The sequence below is a fragment of the Channa argus genome, chromosome 10 (assembly GCF_033026475.1).
Source record: "Channa argus isolate prfri chromosome 10, Channa argus male v1.0, whole genome shotgun sequence".
NCBI lineage: Eukaryota > Metazoa > Chordata > Actinopteri > Anabantiformes > Channidae > Channa > Channa argus.
The window spans coordinates 252,510-272,427 of NC_090206.1; the positions used below are offsets into that span (position 1 = coordinate 252,510).

Here is a 19,918-nt window from a genome sequence, read left to right on the forward strand (position 1 = left end):
GCCTAGCTTGGTGTGTGATTGTAAGTGTGAATTGGTAAATAAGAAGCAGTTTAAAGCGCTTTTAGTACCAATATGTAGAAAAAAACTTCACCAGATTTAAAAAGGACAATAGCACCAAGTTAAATTTAATCATCTCCTCACTCAAACCGGATGACTCTGTCCTCACCATTAAAACAGCAGATGTGGTGAGAGCCTTAGAGAGACTAAAATGAACACAGTTCCAGGGCCAGATAACATCTGTGGGTGGGCCCTAAGCAGCCAGGGTGACGATTTCAGCATCTGTTCAGGCTCTAACAGTACAGTCCCCATGATGTGGAAACACTCAACAATGAGTCCTATCACTAAAAAGGGTACTGCCAAGGTTCTGAATGATCTTAGACATGTGGCTCTCACCTCTCTGGTAATGAAGGCTATGGAAAGGATGATAAAAGATCATATCACTATGGTAACTGACCTGATGATGGATCCGCTGCAGTTTGCTTAGCATTTATTTATACAACATTAATGAACACTAATGCTAAAAATAATGATTTTACTCATGCTCAACTAATGCGTCATAGCATGCAGTTATTATGAAGTGTTTTAGAACTTGGTCTCATTACAGTGAATGTTCGTTATGCTGCTTTAGGCTTAGAATACTGGGGGGACCCGCGAGTCCATTGAGGTCCTTCCTTCCCCTTTTGCCTCTCCCCATATATTTATGGCACCACTCATGAAATTATCTTTGTCGTCTTTCTCCTGTAGTTGTCCTTCTCCCTCTGTCTCCCTCTCTGTATCATCTTGCAGGTATCTCAGGCTTTGGAGCTGTTTGGTTCCACTGTGCAGCTACTGGCCCCACCAACCTTATCAGTGTTTTATTATTGATTCATGTTCCTTGTTCCTAATTATGTAAAGTGCCCTGAGATGACTATGTTAAAAATTTGTGCTATATAAAGTTAATTGAAGTTGAATCACAGTTGGGAGGTAGTACTACTGTTTGTTTAATGAACTGCTCCTGGCCAGAAAACTAATTGTGGAGGAGCTTCACCTGTTACTAATGTCAAACATGTGTGCTGTTTGACCGCACATTTGTATAAAGACACCAGAAAACCATGGCATGGCATACATTGAATAAAGTTTAATTTCCATTTGAATAAAGAGTCAAACACACACAGGGATCCAATAGAAGGAGCGAATAGGAGGACTTGGAGTGCAATCAAACAAATTTATTAAATAAGATGCTCAGTAACCAAAAACACATCATACAGACTGAGGAAAAGAAAGTAGAAACAGAAAATGCTCACTACAGAGATAGACTAAGGTGGAACGGAGTGGTAGGGACCCTCAGTTGGCGAGGAGTCTTGCGGGACACATACAAACAGAAGATGAAAAAAAACACATGACAAATTGACTTTTGACGACATAAACTATACAATTTTGAAATGCAACTGATTTAGCTTTAAGTTTTTAATCCAAATCATTCAAACTACATTGAGGAATACTTTTCTATGACCAAACTGAACATTGAATTGCTAATCATTACTCCATTAGGCTTCCATACTGCTGCAGATTTGGAACACTGACAAGGTGTCACTAGGTGGCTGTGTGGGATAAGAAATGTTTTCTGCTCCTCAGTTTATTCTTTTGCACACAGTACACAAAGTTATGTTGTGCCTGATAAAAAGTAATGGCTTAGAGTACTAATAATGCCTTACTGTCACTTTTTTTTTACACCACCAACAATTCTCACTTGCAATGTCTTTTTTGGGGTGGGAAGCTTATTATGTGGTGTTTTAAAATGATGAGAAGCTTATAATGTGGTATCTGTTTTTGGATGAATAAAATCTACCTCTAAGTAGAATCATATATAATTCACAATACGTCATCATTGTTCTCATATCTTGTAGCTGTTCTAGAAAATGTTTCAGATGTCCTTTTTAATACTGTAGAAAATCCCCACCATTGTTAGGTTGCCAAAACAAAATATGATTACTTTAGAGAAGTCCTTGAATTCAATTGTGAATTAGCATAGTGTCATAAGTTTTGTTTTAGTGTAGTTTACAGATAACATTTAAAGCATTTATTTTATCTTCCAGGTTATTGGAGCTGTGTCACATGTCCAGGGTATGGAGCACCCACCTTTATAGTTCCCCTCTTTTGGATCTGTATCATTGTAGAACAAATGGAAATATGTCCATTCAGATTTGAAGTAACTTAATTTAATGCTAACCTAGAAATCTGTTATCAGATTATTAGATCTGATAACAGATTATTAGATTAGATTATTTTTTAACTAAAATGTTCTAGGCAAAATGTTTTGTGGCATACAATCAATCTTATATACTGCCAGGATATAATAATTTCTTCTTTGCTTAATAAAGTCAAGACTGTGTAGAGAAAACTTAACATAGAAAAACACTAGGGGACGGTGGAGAGGAAAAACTCCCCTTAATGAAAGAAACGTCTGAAAGAACCAGGCTCAGGGTGGGCAGCCATCTGTCTTGACCAGTTGGAGTCAGTGGAAAGCTGAGAGAGAAAAGAAAAGAAGAGCAACAAGAAGTAATGACAAAACATTGGTCAGGTTGGTAGAACCCGTAACATATTGGAAACAAAAGCCGAGGAATCCTGCAGAAAAGTAGAGAGAGAGGTACAGTAGACAAACAACTGAGAAAAAACAGACAGTTTAATCATAAAAGTAAGTTTTAAGCCCAGTCTTAAAAGCAGAGAGAGGGTTTCTGCCTTATACAGCTGAAGTGGGAGCTGTTTCCACCGGATCCTCTCCTGCTCGATTGCTAAAAGCGTTTTACTTATTAATATCTTTTCATTAATTATTAATTTGCTTTGCTATATTTTTCACCTTTCAAAAAAATCGGGATTCAACTGTGGCTAATTGTGCAAATATTAGGTGTGGTCCCGATGTAAAAGAAGAAATGTTTGTTTTGATTAGCCACGTAAAAACAAATGGAATACAATGTTAGTACTGTACAGCAATTTATTTGAACTCCTTTATTGCAGGGTTGTGCAATTCAGAAAATGTCAAAATGACATTCACAAGCTTCTTCTGTATGTTTTACTAATTGTAGATAGACAGCACAATGCTAAAGGTAGTAGAACAGTTATCCACCGATCTCACAGTTGTTGGTTCGATCCCTGGCTCCTCCAGTCACATAATAGTAAAAAATTATACATAATTATTCATACATTATAATCATAACAATAAATTAAAAATAATTATACACACATTATAATACTTATAGTATTATAATTCGTCAAATTCGTGCTTGACAAATAGGTGTTTTTATGATTCTTTGTAAAAATTAAATCTATTCTACCACCTAAGCAATCCAGTTCATGCAATCCTACAGCAGCTTAACTGTTGAGGTTTTCTGTAACTGTAGTCAAAACATTTCTTGTACTAAGTTTAGATCAACCCTAATATAAAAATGATTAAATTAAATTGGTTGACAAATACCAACTTTATAGTGCTTTTTTATCAAAAAAAAAACCTAGAGCTCCAGGATGTGCCCCACCTCTCACCCAATGACAGCTGGGGCCACAGTGGAGCCAAATCTGCATTTAATCTACTAAGCAACTTGGTGTTTGTTCCTAGAGACCTCTCATGAAAACTGTAAACAGCATGTACCTTGGTTTTCTTGCAATACATGCATTATAATACATTTGTATTCTTTATATGGATAAACATTGCAAATACAATAAGGAACATTAAGATTTACAATACATTGGTCAAGGTTCTTACAAAAACCTGGAATTTCATCTTTGTGTCACTGCTCCCGCTGTTGTCAGTGTTACTTTTTGCCATATATGCAGAATCATTAAAACCTTGTAATTTTCCTGTAACTTGTCAGTTGATATTATTTCTTGGCTTTGGACTCTTTCTTTGCTGAGTGAATAACATATTCAATTTGTAAACAAATGCATGTGTACCGCTGTTCACGGCCAAACTGAGACTGGCATTTACAACAGTTGTGTAAGAGTAAATCACACTCAGCAACAGTAGACAAAGATATATTGTACCAACTACCAAATGCTGCTTAATGGAGGTTTAGAGTTTGTGCTTCCACCTTTGTTCTGTATGAATGTCCTTAGGGAACACCTTAGTTTTAGAATGAAGAAACTTCACCCATTGGTTTAGCAGTAAAATGTTATTTACATTCAGTAAAGTTTATTATACATTACATTTCATAATATACAGGCTCCTCAGATAACAGTACATGGACAGTGTGGATGGAAAAAGGAACAACAATTCCCACCTCATGGACATACAACTTTTAACTTGACTGTAACAATAGTGGTAAATGTGGTTTCTGTCTTTGTCTTAACAGTAAATGTAGTCAGAACCCATTCTATATCAACATCAGTCATTATTATACACATTACACAGGACTACGAAGTAACAAACTGCACTAACAATGCAGATAAGCCTCACCCCCAAGAACAGTATTTCCAGGAATCCCCATTTCTTATAAGTCAAGGGATTCCTGGGAAAACTGGACCCCAGGAGAGAGGATAGGACAGCTATTCCTTCTCTACACTGACCGATCACTCAATATCATCTTCACCAAACTGTGTACTTATACTAAATACTGTGTACTTAACATTTACCTCCCTTCTCTTAATGTATAGTATCTGTTACTGAAATTTTATTTTTCAATGGATAGAAGCTTGCTGTCCTCTGTCCCGAGCTACAGTGCTTCATCTCAGACTACCAACTGACCAGAGATGCAGCACTGCACCATGGGCCACAGGAATGGATAAGAAGTCAACTAGAGAAAACGGCGATGGCTCTCCCGTTGCCGCCTGTGGCTGCTCACTGCTCCCCCAGAATCGACTGGTTGAAAGCAGAGAACAAATTTTATTGTAACATGTATATGTGCTCAATGATGACAAATAAAGATTCTAATTATAGCTGTATCTATAGTGACTTAATATCTATACATTAATGTAAAGTTGCTGTAGCAGTAAATACAGGATTTAGAAAGATGAATTAATTTAACTCAACAATTTTTTTAACAAACAGAAATAAACAAATAGAACAAAATAAAACAATACCAGTTATGATTAATGTATAGACTCAGATATGAGAAAGTAAAGAGACAAAGTTATTGCTGTTATTTGCTGACTTATTTGCTGATCAATTTGATTTGGAGTTTATGAGAAATTGTACAAATTGTAAATTGTATAATGAGTTGTATAAATTAACTTGTATCTGGAATGTCCAGTTACTGGTGAATCTTGGCCAAAATCTACACTGTTAAGACAAAAGAATGCTTCAGTTAATGCTTTAGTTAAGATTATTGTAAGTCGGGGATGGATACAAGAAGTCACAGTTACAGAATGCCTTTGGGACTACAGTCAAAATAAACATTAGGGAAATGGATGTATAAATCTATCTAGAACAGGCCATCCTGAAAACTGAATGACTGTACAGGAGAGGAACTAGTGATGAAGACCACATATGACTCCTCTAAATGATTTACAAGCTTTACAATTGAGACTGAGCTGAGAAAGAGTGTACATACAAAAACTGTTCCCTGGACTTTTTCATCAAGTATCATGGTCAAATAGCTTAATTTTGGTTTTATCAAACCATAGATGCCTCTACTTGACATCAGAATCTCCCATATGGATTCTGAAAAATAGCTGAGATATATTATGATTTTTCTCTTTTTCACTCTTTCATAAAGTTTTGACTGCTGAAGAACCCAGGGAACATGTAGCTGATATACTGCTTCTCCCATCTCAGGTAGTTGTCTTAGACCTATTAGTCTCCTGGATGCATAGTTATTCAGTTTATTGAGGAAAACCTAGGTAAGTAGTTGCGTGCAGTCTTCTTAAGTCTGCATGGTATAGTTTTAGACATATTTTTTTACTTTGACAAAAAAGTATTTGTTTGTGAATTTGTGTCAGAAAATCCAAATTCAATCAATTGTAATACAAATAGTAAAAAAGTAAGATGTGAAAAGTAAGTAAGAGGTGAAAAAGTAAGAGGTATTATTTATGAATACTGTCATAAATAATACCAATGTCCTATCTGTTGTATTGCATTTCACATGAGGATATACATATTGTGTGTGTTTGAGAGAGAGATACTTACCTCTCTGCATGCCTATTTTTGACATCTGAAACACAACAAATATACTTTGTCAATAGTCACTTAAATAGACATCTTGGCTTGAGCTATAAAATAATCTTCACTAAGGCTAATTTATAGAGATATTGTGTAGGCTTCGGTGCAACAACTGATGCTTTTATCTAATATTGTCCTTAAACGCATCATAAATTTTCCCTTCCTGGTACTTTCAAAAGAAAAATCTCTCTTCCCACAGACTATTTTCTAACAGCAATAACTGATACAAGCATACAGTGAACATAAGCTTGTATTTTCCATCAAGCCCTTCATCCATTATCTGTAACTGCTTATCCTATTATCCTGGAGCCCATCCCAGCTGGCAAGAGGCAGGGTACACTCTGGACATGTCGCCAGTCTTTGTCAGGGCCAACCCAGAGAGACACACACAGACAAAAAAAATCCCACCTATGGGCAATTTAGAGTTACCAATTACCCTAACATGTATGTCTTTGGACTGGGGGAGAAAACCGTAGTACCCGGAGAAAACCAGCGCAAGCAGAGGGGACGTGAAAACTCCACACAGTAAAAGAAAGACCTCAGCCAGCAAATTGTATTTTAAAAACATTTTTAAACCAAATGTATAATTACAAGTGTTTACAAGATTTGAATACCTACGGAAATTTGAACAGTTGCTTCTTATATGACCAAGTTCAAGAAAGCAAGGAGACAAAGAAAGACATTTAAAGACAGAGGCAGAAACCTGGTGTTTTCCAGGAATGCTCTGCTTGGCTGTAAATTCCCTGCCCATATAAGGCCTAAGCCAGCCTTTTATTTTGGGGATCATGGAAAATGGGATAGTTGGTTTGGATAAACATTCCTTCTTCTATGCTGTGATTGCTCCCACTGATAATCTGCCTCCCCCCCCCCCCCAACATCTCCACCACCGCCACCACCTTGGAGCTGGCTACATACATTCCCTTTTCTAGTCACGGTGGGGAGAAACTCACTTAAAAGGCAGCTGAGACTCACTTAGTCCTTCTCCCTCTGCTCTGGGCTTAGCAAGTCCATATTAAGAAGAAAGCCCTGTTCTGTTTCTCTCTCTTTTCTTTCTCTCTCTCCCTCTCTCTCTCTCTCTCTCCCTCCCTCTCTCTCTCTCTCTCTCTCTCTCTTTCATTTCTCTCTCTCACTCTCTCTCAATATATATCTTTCTCTCTCTCACACACAGTCCACACTATCAGGAAGTGTTGCCTTCATATAAACCAAACCAACAAACCAATCTGGCCTCTCCCAGCCTGCGTATGTGGGTCTTTGTGTGTGTCTGTGTGTTGTAGTTAATGACATCAAGTTAAAAGCCTGCATTCTCATATCTTTCTGAACAAATAACTATTTCAAAAAATGAGTCAACCCTTAGTTACATAAGTGGGTCAGAACTGACCCGTTGAGGTCGTTTTCTTGCAATATCTTCGTAATGAGAACTTGTTATCATTTCATAGTCCAGCTATTTCTCCAAAAATACAATATTACAATGCCACTCAAATTTTTAACCTACCATTTATACATTTTACAAAATTGTAGTTTTTGTATTACTACCCCAAGCTACCATAAGAGGGTCAAAAATGACCCGCACTCACTTCCTATGGAATTCATAGGAATGTTAGATTCTTTGACTGTCAGGAATATATATTCTGTGGACCACACAAACTTTTATACAGTAGTCATGACTGACAAGCACACATTTCTGAGGAAAAAGATTATGCTAACATGAGTGTGAGCATAATCAAGTGAATTTACAAGTTAATTTACTGTGTGTGTGTGTTTCATGACTATTGTGTGAAAAAGTGAGTTTTTTATCATCTATAAGTAGCTAGCTAACATTACGGTATGTATCGTGTGTGTGTGTGTGTGTGTGTGTGTGTGTGTGTGTGTGTGTGTGTGTGTGTGTGTGTGTGTGTGTGTGTGTGTGCAGGCACGTGAGCTACATAGTCAACAGTCAGTTTGGGAAATGCAAGTACCTGTGTGCAATGATTAGAGCCAGAAACAGGTAGTTTTTCACAACTGCATACAGTGATGAGACAAGAAGGCATCATTGTGTGAGTGTGTGTGAATCGGTGAATGAGAGCAACATTGTAAAGCTCTTTGGATAAAATTGACTCTATAAGTGGACATTTACCATTTACACATGTACCCACACACACAAGATGATGTTGACATTGTTCTATTGCTGTTGTGTAATTTTAATTTCAAATTTTCAAAATGTTTTCAAAATGTAAAAAATATTCAACAAGTGAAAAATAAAAATATTCCAAACATGAAATCATTCTTGTATGGACAAAAATATAATACAAATATAATATAATTTAATACATATATATAATATAAAATAATAAGTGTGATTAAGGCCGCAGTGGCTCAGTTGGTAGAGTGGTCGCCTACAGACCATAGGGTCGGAGGTTTGCACCCCGCTCTTCCTGAACACATGCCAAAGTGTCCCTGGGTGAGGCACTGAACCCCCAACAGCCCATCCCCATGACGAAAGTGGTATAAAAGCACATTGATTGTAACACAGGTCATATTTAACCCACTTATGGAAGGATTTAGGGTCCAGTCACTCTTGCATCTAAGGATTAAAGGAATAAAGTAAGTAAAGGAGTAAAGTTAGTAGTAATAAAGTTTAAGATTTCGGGAGATACAATTTTTACTTTCTTTTAAGACATATTGAATTCAGTCTGATTCAATTTACTTCTATAAAAATAAAACTGATTTCAATTGAATTAAATTTAATATAAAGTGCAATGTTGGTGGAGTGGTTCCATTAATTGCATTTTCTTAGTCCCTACCACAAAAGATGAATATATTTCTAATGGTGATAAACAGTGGGTGGTTCGTTTGATAATCAAATCAACAGTAAACACAAATACACACATTTTAACAAAATGGATCTAAAAACAAAATGACAGCGTAGGAGTTTCAAACAGGCTATAAGTGAACTTGAGTAATAAACTGTGTACGTGTAGTGATCCCGTTTCAGTGATGGTGTTCAGCAGCAGCATCAAATCACTAACAGGATTCCAATAAAGGGGCTGTCAGTCTAGTAAAGGACTTCCACAAAGTGTGTATCTTTGCTTAATGTTTCTCAAACATTGCTGCTCAATAGTTGCTCCTTAGAGCAGAAGAAGTTTTTTAACATGGGAAGAAGAATGAGACTTGAAATGTACCTAAAGGGAATTTGTATCTTCCAGTTTCTGGCCTATTGAGCAACACCTGATCTAGGTGTGGGCAGGGTGTGGAAAGTTTTAAAACAAGAAGGACAATAGTTCTTGAGCTCCAGAGTTGCCCACTTTGAATTTGAGCATTTTGGATGTGACTTTTAGGGAGAGCTGCATGTCAATAAAGGGCAGTATGTCAATTCAAGAAAAGCAAAGTGTGTGTTCCTGGTTTGAAGAAACACAATTGCATTTTGTGACATGACTAACTCAGTGGCAACTCCCTGTGATAATAACAGTCTGGGGTAGATAGCAATAGACAGCTGTATAGATTTAAAGTTCTTTCAAACACTTAATCTCTACAACACGTAATTTAGGCTACATAAAATATAAGAGAAAAATGAAAAGATAATGCAACTCAGTACAACAGCAAAATCAACAACTGTTATAAAGCTTTGGATGCTTCATTCCAGCTCCGCTTCAGTTATACTTAACTCTTCTCTGACAGCTAAAGGATGAGTTCACTGCAAAATATGCACGAGAAAAAGTACAGAGCTGAAGAAGGAACAAATGCAGATTTATGACTGAGCACTGTCACTGCACTCATACTGCCTAAATGACTGATTTCACACAACATATACTGTAATTTTCTCTCTAGCATTATTCTATTATTTTAAAGACATAAATACAATGAAAGTAATATAAATCAGAACCCGAATTTTCTGTGACAAATAGATGTGTAACAATGCACAACAATTTGTCATCTACAGGCTTCCAGCTTTAAGTGGGAACTCGTGTGAGGGTTTGTGTGAGTGTGTTTAAACAGGCTGTGATAACAGTCAGAGCCATCTCTCCTGTTGAGCCAAACATTGCCTAATATGGTCTTCTTTCTCTTTCCCTTGGCTCTGTAATTCACACAAAGGAAGCCCTCTCTTCATTTACTCTCCTGTCTGTAATACTAAATGATCCTACACACACACACACACACACACACACACACAAAATTGCAAAAATGAAACACTTCAACCTTACATATGTACAAAAATTGAGTTCAGTATTATACAATGAGTAGAGTCTTATCCAAATGAACTAAAGACCAAGAAAAAGACTTACTGAAAAATACCAACCGCAACACAAAAGAAGTCACTGTGAAAGTGGAACTTAAAATCAGTCACCAAAAATGGTAATGCTCAACTGACTCAAACACCAGAGTCTGTAGAATTGCTACAGCAGGGGCTGTTGTTAACACTATTTGTGAGTGCAATTAAACTTGAAAAAAATGTATTGAGGTGTGAGCTGTGACAGGATCTGAGGAGCTAAAGCATTACAAAATTAAAGTCCTGTAGGCAGTTAAATTGTCATTTAGCATCCCAACACTGAAAACTATCAAAGGAAAAGCTGAGAGCAGACTCACATTTTAGGAGAAGCTGAAGAATTTAGACACAGTAGGTGGAGTGTGCAAAGTTTGAGTTAGGACTGTGAGCCTTTAGCTGTCATTTCCTGTAGTGTTGATAAACTGTGTCAGATCTGCATGATTTGAATGGAAAAATAAGTCTAGGTGCAGACACAAACACATTCATTATCTGTTCTATGAGCGAGTGACAAAAACAGAAAACACTATAAAAAATCTGACCTTCAAAATCTCCTTAATCCCTCCTCTTTCACCTTTTATATGCCTCTCTTCCTTTACCTCCCTACCCCTTCTGTGAAAATAATCCATGGGAATTGTGGTTTCTTGGTCCCAGAAGGGGACTGGTGTGAGGGTATGTGTGCAGGAGGTTATGTGAAAGTCCTCCTAACCCGGTGCACTTAGACCTTGACTGCTCTGTAAATAAATACAGCATTTCCGTCTCTACTCCCTCTGTACCCTTTCTCATGTCCAACCCATTCATCAACAAGGACCGCAGTTGCTGATTCTGGAGCATTACAACATGTGTTTCATTAACTGGATTTGGGAATAAGGACCTAGATCTGGCACTATGATATATTAGCATCAACCCCCTTAGCTCATTCACCAGCCAGTCTGTCAGTACAAACATCTAAGATCTGACTTAAATCAAAGCAAGCAGCCATTACATTGTACAATAATTTATCAATAGATACACTGATTGGTCTCATGAGTTTTAAAGACGTGGTTTCAAATGTTTCCACAAGAAAAAAAACTACAAAACTGCATTATTACAGTGGTTTCTGGTAGTGCCTATTAGATTACTGCAATATCCACATTTGGTGTGTGACCTTTGTTGAATTCCTTCATCGTTTTCAGAGTATGAATATACACAGGCAGAATTGTGAGGGCACTTCCACTTATAGTACAGGTTATATATGGTCACTAATGCTAGCTCAATGTGTGGCATGAGGAATTATGTGAGATTGAGCTCTGGTTTTACCATTTAAGGCAACTCCACACCCTGCACCCTCCATTAGAGAGTGGGTCACATCCTCTCTCTGTCACATATACTCTGCAAGACAATTAGGTATTTAAAAGCATTTCTTACATGACCCTGTCTCATCATTGAGGATGGTTAGATAATTTGCGAACTGGACAATTAGTTTTCCATTACAAACTATTTTTAAACAATTCAGTAGAAACTGTAGTGATATTGATATGTATTAACTAGAAAAATGCTAAATGTTAACCAAATAATAAAAACACTTTGTGTATCTAAAGCATGTGTCAACTATTAATATTTTCCGCTTTCTCATCTTATAAATCCTCTTATGACCTCTCAGATCTAATGTATTTCATAACTAAGCCACTGCTCAAAATAACTAGGAATGACCATGTGTCTATGTCAAAATGGACATGTGTGGACAATGAGTTAATGTTGAAAATATTCAGATTCGGTAAATGGGAAAATATCAGTCCTTACTTTAAAAGGTCACTTATACCAATTAGCCACATGTTGTGTGGGACAGGGTTCAACATGGTTCAGACCATGTGTTAGTCCCATATACAGTAAACTATATGTTCTGTTCTGACAGCTGTCCATTATAGCCAGCATTCATTTTTCCTATGGTGATCCCTGTCTACCCCAACCTTAATATCACTAGATAGTATTAAAGTTGTCCAAGCCCGGTAGAAATTGGGGAGGGCTGCGTCAGGAAGGGCATCCGGCGTAAAAACTGTGCCAAATCAACATGCGGACAATGATCCGCTGTGGCGACCCTGAACTCACGGGATAAGCCGAAAGGACAAAAAATAAAAATTAAAAAAAATTAAATATATTATATAAAATATATTATATTTTATATATATATATATATATATATATATATATATATATATATATATATATATATATATATATATATATATATATATATATATATATATATATATATATATATTAAAGTTGTGGCTGATTAGTTTAAGTAAATGCACATAAGTATTATCATACTATAGTTTGATACATTAATGTGTTCAAGACAAATATTTACTCATCATCTTAATTTATTTGTTAATTATGTTGCCATTTTTTGATTATATATTCATCTGAAAACTGCAGCTGTAACATAAAGTAAAATTGGAGTAAGAGTATCATAAACTGCATCATAAACCCCAACTTGTAATTAAGCAACATGAGTACATTTCTTTGTTACTTACAACCAACAGTTATTAACAATGAACAACGAAAAGAATATTGATTCTAAGGTGATTTGAGTTCAGGATCAAGTGAAAATGATAATTTGCCCCAACACAAGTGGGGTAAGTTACTGTATCAGTTTCAATGCATATCGGATTGTTTGTTGCACTATAAAAAAGAAAAACAAAGAAGGTCATCAATTTAAAATTGAAAAAGGGTTTTCTTTTTCCTTTGTAAATAAAGTGAGTTGCATGGATGCAAATATGATATGAATACTTGGATGGCTGCCAGAATGTAGGAAAACTAAATGGAAAAAACTTTGGGATGCTTTATATACATAATGATTAGTAATTATAATCTGTAAACAATTCATTGTAGAAGCACTTCAGTGTTCCTTTAAGATAAATATGTGTCATCATACCTTATAATCCTCAGTTCCAGGTCAGCTAAGGTGCTTCTGGGATGTGCTTCCTTCTGGCCTCATGGGGTTTCCATTGCTTGGCACTTCCTCTGGCTGCTGAAATTAATTAGCTGATTTTACAACATCTGTTAGCAATGAGATGAGGAGCAGGTGTGTCCACTAGCAACCTTCTAAAATTCGTTAAAACATTTGTTTATCTAGTTTCTGTTGTCAGCTTGCGTTTAAATCAGAGTAAAGTTGGGTTGCTGGTCACCAGTGTGGGACACCATCTGCTCTGTATGTCTGTGTGTCTCTCTTATGAAGCAGATGGACTGCTAAACCATGCATTCCTTGTTACCTTGTATGGTCACTGGGGGAAGGCCTTAGATCAGGGAATGCCCCCTTTCAGATATGAGTGATTGGCTGATGTTAGAAGACTCAACTAGTGACCTGTAGATCTTGTCTGGGAAAATTTGAGGGAAAGGACGAACAAGGAATAAACAAAAGGAACATTAACATGAGAAAGAGGGGGCAAGATAGGGAGTTGCAAAGGGAAAGAAGAGGAATGAAAGGATACAAGCTGAGGAACAATATGATGTTAACAAATAAGGGAAGAATGCAGAGAAAGATAGAAGGAACAGAGGGGAAAAGAAAGGAGGAAAGTGAACAGACAAGTTTTGAAAAAATGTGTGTATGTGTGTTGAGGGGTAAAGCATTTGGCCATTTTCATATTTCTTCTAAATTTGGGCTTTTTCTGCGTGAAGCAGATGACTGGAAGGTAAACGGAAATACCATGTGGAACTTATTACACTGCTGGTGGAGGGGAGGGGTGGCAGAGGTAAGAGAGAGAGAGAAAGGGAGCTAGAGACAGTACCCCAGCTTTTGAAAAGATTTGTCATGTTTTCTATGGCTGTGAGAGAGAAGCAAAATGATGAGGACTGAAGCTTAGTAAGAGGGCAGTGTATAGCATTCTGAACCGCTTAATAACTATAGGATGTGTTTTCATATGCAGCCTATAGTTTTAAGAGAAAGATTTTGACCACTCTTTATTCTTTTAGTTTGTGGCACAAGTATACTGTAGTATATACGTGTATGTGTTTTATCACTCAAAGTGTTTTCTCTAAAACAAAGGTAACCTACAGTTTTTAATTACAATTATGAAAGAAAACAAGCTATCTAACCTCGACTTGGAACTGTGTGAAAACATGTTTGACCCATTAATTTGCCCAGTGTCATTTGGCATCAGCACATCCATGATCCAAACCAGAATAAGTGTTTAAGATGATGGATGGATGGATGATTTAAACTTTAAAGGCCAAGTTAAATCAGCAGATAATGTTGCTACAGTTAAATTTCTTTACACAGTTAAATTTTAAATTACATTATGTTTTTTTATTGGCATGCTGCCCCATGAAGAATTACATTGTCTAATCCTTAACATATTATTTAGTTCATGTGACAGAGGCAGAAAGTTACTGAATGTAAAAAAAAAACAACCTTTTATTAATGGTGGGGCAACAGGTAAGAAGGTTAAATCCACTTTTAGAGATACATATATTGTGCGTGATGTGGGAAAATGTCACTGATGAGGTGCTATTGATGAGGTGATGTATAAATAATCTTATAAATATAAAAAAATACAGCTGTTTGATGGGGCCTAGCTTCCAGTAGTGTTTGTTCATTAAATTACTTTTAACTATGCTGTTATTATAAAACTGAAAGATATCTTACACACTGTAACCCTATTGGTCTACAAATAAATGTGGTTCTGTGACATTTGTTTAAATAACAACAATTTATGATTTTTTTTCGTCTTGAAATCACAATTGACACAAATTTAACCAATCCCTATGAACTCTCCATGATTCGTTCATTTTTAAAATCACCACAACTTTATCATAAATGTAATTCTGTACTGTCCCTGAATGTCTTGAAGGCTGGTGATTAGAGTTTGGTAATGACACATGGTGTTACTTGAAGTGAAATCCACTCACAAAGGCAAATGGTACAACCACTTATGATAAGACAACATGTTTCTGGAATACTGCAGCCTATATTACTTCTATCACACACAATCCAAATGAAATGTCACTTGCTTGATAGATCTTCTCAATAAATACATTATGGCAGTTAGGTTTTAGTTTTGTAGCAATTTAGGAAATCTATGATATGCTGGAGACATCTCTGCAAAAAGCCACAAAAAAATGACAAGGCAAATCCTTGATGTTCTGCATGAAACCTGGGTGTAAACTTGGTGCTCTGCTACAATGTTGTCTGTGGTGTAAGGCAACAAAAGTCCTTGACTGACAAAGACTTTTCTATTGCAAATCACATCTGGATAATATCTGAAACTTAGGGATAACACAACACAAATTTCTGTGACAGAAACTTTTGCATCCAGATGTGTTGCAAGTGCTAAAAGATTACCGGTTTGTATGATAAACTGCATGTATGTGTGTTAAGAGTGCGTGTGTGCGTGTGTTTGGCGAATGGTCTCCTCTCTGTCTGTTCTGTTTCTTGTGTCTTAATAAGGTAATGTTTAGAGATGGTTCACTGTGTACAGCTGCTGACAAGACTAGGCCATTAGTGATGGCAACCAAGCATGGACATACTCTCTCCCTCTTGCTCTTTTTCTCTCTGTCTGTCTGTCTGTCTGTCTCTCTCTCTCTCTCTCTCTCTCTCTCTCCCACACACACACACACACACACAGTGAATACGACGCATCTGCTGCTGTCAGTAAATGTAAACAGAGTGAAACTGCCCACAGCCTCCTGCTGCTCTGCTGCACTTCCTGTGACACTAAAAAGCTTCTGTTAAATCCTCACACTGTCTGTCTCATTCAACATTCACCATGTTTTAGTCATGGGAACAGTTATATAAGAATAAATGTTGGACTACAGTAAAGGGCAGGTGAAGGTCATATGTCTAATGTCAGCAAATTCAGTGTACTAGTCCAGAGCTTTAAACATGGTCTTCAAGACATAAAGCATCTCTTGTAATTTTTAATTCTTTTTTTAAATTCATCTTTTCTCTATGCGTCACCACCTGAAGGATGAGGATTCACAGTCTTACTTTTCTTGTTTTACAGTGTTTCACAATTGCTTACACATTGAAAACAAATTCTTTGGGAAAACTTGTTGGCAAAGCCCATGTTGACTTGACCTGACACAGCAGCTTGGTGAATCAAAGGCCCTAACAAAACTGTACAATATTAATCGATAATATACTATAAATTTAGTTTTCGTTGTTTTTTGGTCTGTTAATGGAAAAAATAAGTAATAAATATATAATATTTTTGTCTGAAGCCTTTGTATTTCTGTGTTAAAATGTATTCACTAAAGCACGTTTATAAAATTTCAAATAGGTTACGAAGTAGTACAGAAAGCAGTGTTTTTTATAATGCACATCAGTGTGTTGTTGCATTGAAAGAGTAATTGTGCATGTGTATTATGAAGTTACAAAATTTCCATGTGAAAAAAAGGTTGTGATAGCAGGGTTTTTTTCATTTCCAGTGTTATAATTCAGCCAGCTGTAAGAGATGTACACAAACATACACTATATTGCCAAAAGTATTCGCTCACCCATCCAAATAATGAATTCAGGTGCACAAAGCAAGGTCCATAAAGACATGGATGAGTGAGTTTGGTGTGGAAGAACTTGATTGGATCCTGACCTCAACCCGATAAAACACCTTTGGGATGAATTAGAGCGAAGACTGCAAGCGCTGTGTATTATGTATTTCATAAACACACTCCTAAACCTCGTGGAAAGCCTTCCCAGAAGACTTATAGCTGTAAAGGGTGGGCCGACGTCATATTAAACCCTATGCATTAAGAATGGGATGTCACTAAAGTTTATATGGGTCTAAAGGCAGGTGAGAGAATACTTTTCGCAAAATAGTGTATATGCAAATCAGGCCTTCCATGATCTCACAGACCATTTTGTGACTGTTGTTAAAGCCTGTTTTCATGAGAGCTTTTCTAAAAAATTTTTTGTTTTGTTTTTGCAATGTTTTAATTTGCAATGTGGATAGAATATTTGGGGCATTGGTTGAATTAATTGCTGGAATTGCAACATCACCAATTTCTGGAGGGATTTTTTTTTTATGTAACACTTACCCAACAGAAAAAAAACATTCAGTATCATAAAAGGTGTTTTGCAAGGTGGATAGTGAATGACAATTTACTCATGTGAGCCACTTTAATGTTTTGTTAGAGCTCAACTTTTTCAGATAGTGTCGTGTTATAGTGAATAGGGGCAAGGTGCTTGGAAAAACAAAAGCAGCACACAAAACACTTTATTAGTGAAAACACTTTTAAAAAAGCTGCCTCAGACTGCTAAAATGCCTTCTGTCTTAAAGCGATAAAGATATCACTTTGAACAATAAGTCAACTAGTGTGGACTGTGAGACACAGAAAGTGGTAAAAAAAGTCTGAAATGAGATGGCAATGGAAGCATTGATTAGGAGTATGAGAGGTGAGAGCCAGACGAATACCATGCATGAAGATGTAAAGCTGAAACCAATTCCATTTTGACTGACTTTGGTTGATAAAGATCTCAACAACATTGTGGTCATCACAGTGTTATCTGCAATAGTGAAAGCAGTGCACAACAAGTTTAATAGAATTATTCTGGAAAGCAGGCGTAAAAAGGATTAATTAGAGCATCTAAGCCACAAAGACAATTTTTGTATTAACAGAATCAAAGAGGAACAGGCAGGTGAAGAGACAGAATAGAAACTTGTGGAGATGTCTAAACATGCCGTGGCTATAAATACCAGTATTAAAGAAGGGGATATTTGGACATGAAAGAGCGACAAAATGTTTAGGCATAACGAATAACTGATTACTGATAACTGATAAATGATCTTCATCAGTGATGACCTCGGCACTCTGAAATATTGTCACCTAAAATATGCCAGCAAATCAGGAGAAATGTCAGCATACAGAGATGACAAAGTTATTTGTAAAATGAATGTTCTTGTTTATAATCCAATTTGATGATGTGGATTACAGATCCTTTAAACGTGACATTTACAGTTGGACAGGTATCGGGTAGAGGCAGTGGTCCTGTGTCCATCCGATAATGAAGGGCACACCAAGGTGGATTTTTACCCTGAATGTCTGTGGAATAAGAAGTAGGAAAATCCAGACTTCTAATAAAAAAATGTAACGGGGACAATGTACTGTGACTAAAACTGATGATATGGACACAACTGATCTATTGGAAAAGTTAGAAAAATGGGTTTCAAAATGTTTGTTAACAACCAACACAAACTTACAAGCTGGTAATATTGTAATTAATTTTGACATATGTATTAGTCTAAAAATCAACAGGCAATTATGATACAGATCTTGTGCTTTTGGTTGTTTTTTTTTATTCAACCCTATAACACCATCTAATACAGGGTTTGGCTTAACACTTAACTTGATAGGAATGAAAATAAATGTGACTTTCTGCAGTGTTTCTTTACTTGTATTGCCCTGTGACAGATTAAAATCGGATTCCACTGTAGAGCATGACCGCTGAGTGTTTGTCTATGATCTCAGATTTCAGGTGAACCAGAGACCAGGTCATTTTGTTTTCATTTTAAGGTGTCCTACCATTGTTTACTAACTTCATCATAATTTCGTAAATCATTATTAAAATGGATCATTGCTAACCTGTTTGAATGTGGCAAAACATCTGTGTTGTTAACAAAGTGTAGGAAATATTGGTATATTTGAATATTTGAGTAGCTTCACATTTTGCTGATCTTTGAATGCTGATCAATGCTATTTCTGTCACAGAGACATATTCTAAACCTTTCCCCTTAAAAAAAATCAGAAATTGTTTTAAGCAGACGTACTGTCTGGCTAAGCAGACTTCAAACGTAATATTAAGTTATCCAATACGCATTTAATCAATGTTATTTTTTCCTGCTGTTTCTCATTCTATAGTTTCCTGTGATCAGTGCTCATGTAATCATGGTTCACTATAACACCACTATAACTTTGCTATAACAGTATTTTTGCTTTCTCAATCAACAACAACAACAACAACAAAAAAAAAATGCAGTTTTTGAGTCAAAACTAAAATACCTTGATGCATATTTATGACCCCTATATTAGTTCATGACCCTTTCTACAAGCTGAGCCACAGTTGCCCCAACTTTTTAAATTTTGAATAAATAATTTTGAAAATCAGAGATTATATATATAATGTGTAATGATTTGTATATTAATGAAATATAATTACCATTTGTAATTTATCTTTTAGTAGGCCTACATTTTCTACATTTTCTACCATGCAAGTAAAAGATTTCCGCAAATTGACAAGTAGTTCAACTTCAAGTGGTCTAAAAAGCTTAATGTCAAACTGTTGGTATATTTGATGAATTAATGCAAATTATCCTTGGTATAGGTATAGATATATATATATATATATATGATTATTAATGTGTGGTAATATAATTGCACACAGTCAAGAAAGAGACAATATCATTCAGATAAAGTAAGAAAAACTGAGTCTAAATAAAAATTCTGAAGACAATCTGTGCTTTGTGAGAATATTAAAAAGGCTTGATATTCAATTAAAGAGGACATCCTCTATCTCTCTCTGGTAATGATACTGACACTGAGCGCTTTTCTACCTATTGGCACTCAAAGCGCTTTACACT

The 19,918-nt window shown here is 36.2% G+C and overlaps 1 long non-coding RNA gene across 3 annotated transcripts; it reads right to left on the reverse strand.

Annotated features, from left to right (window-relative positions):
* Nucleotides 1-1,097: 1,097 nt before the first annotated feature.
* On the reverse strand, nucleotides 1,098-14,110 carry LOC137133895 (uncharacterized). 3 transcript variants are annotated; one of them, XR_010915337.1, is made up of 3 exons: nucleotides 13,282-14,110; nucleotides 6,095-8,687; nucleotides 1,098-2,505 (listed from the first exon to the last, which is right to left on the reverse strand). It is a non-coding gene; the product is annotated as an uncharacterized lncRNA (long non-coding RNA). The 3 variants fall into 3 exon arrangements; XR_010915338.1 differs by having other exon boundaries at nucleotides 6,095-6,119; nucleotides 13,282-14,106; XR_010915336.1 differs by lacking the exon at nucleotides 13,282-14,110 and having other exon boundaries at nucleotides 6,095-12,482.
* Nucleotides 14,111-19,918: the final 5,808 nt, after the last annotated feature.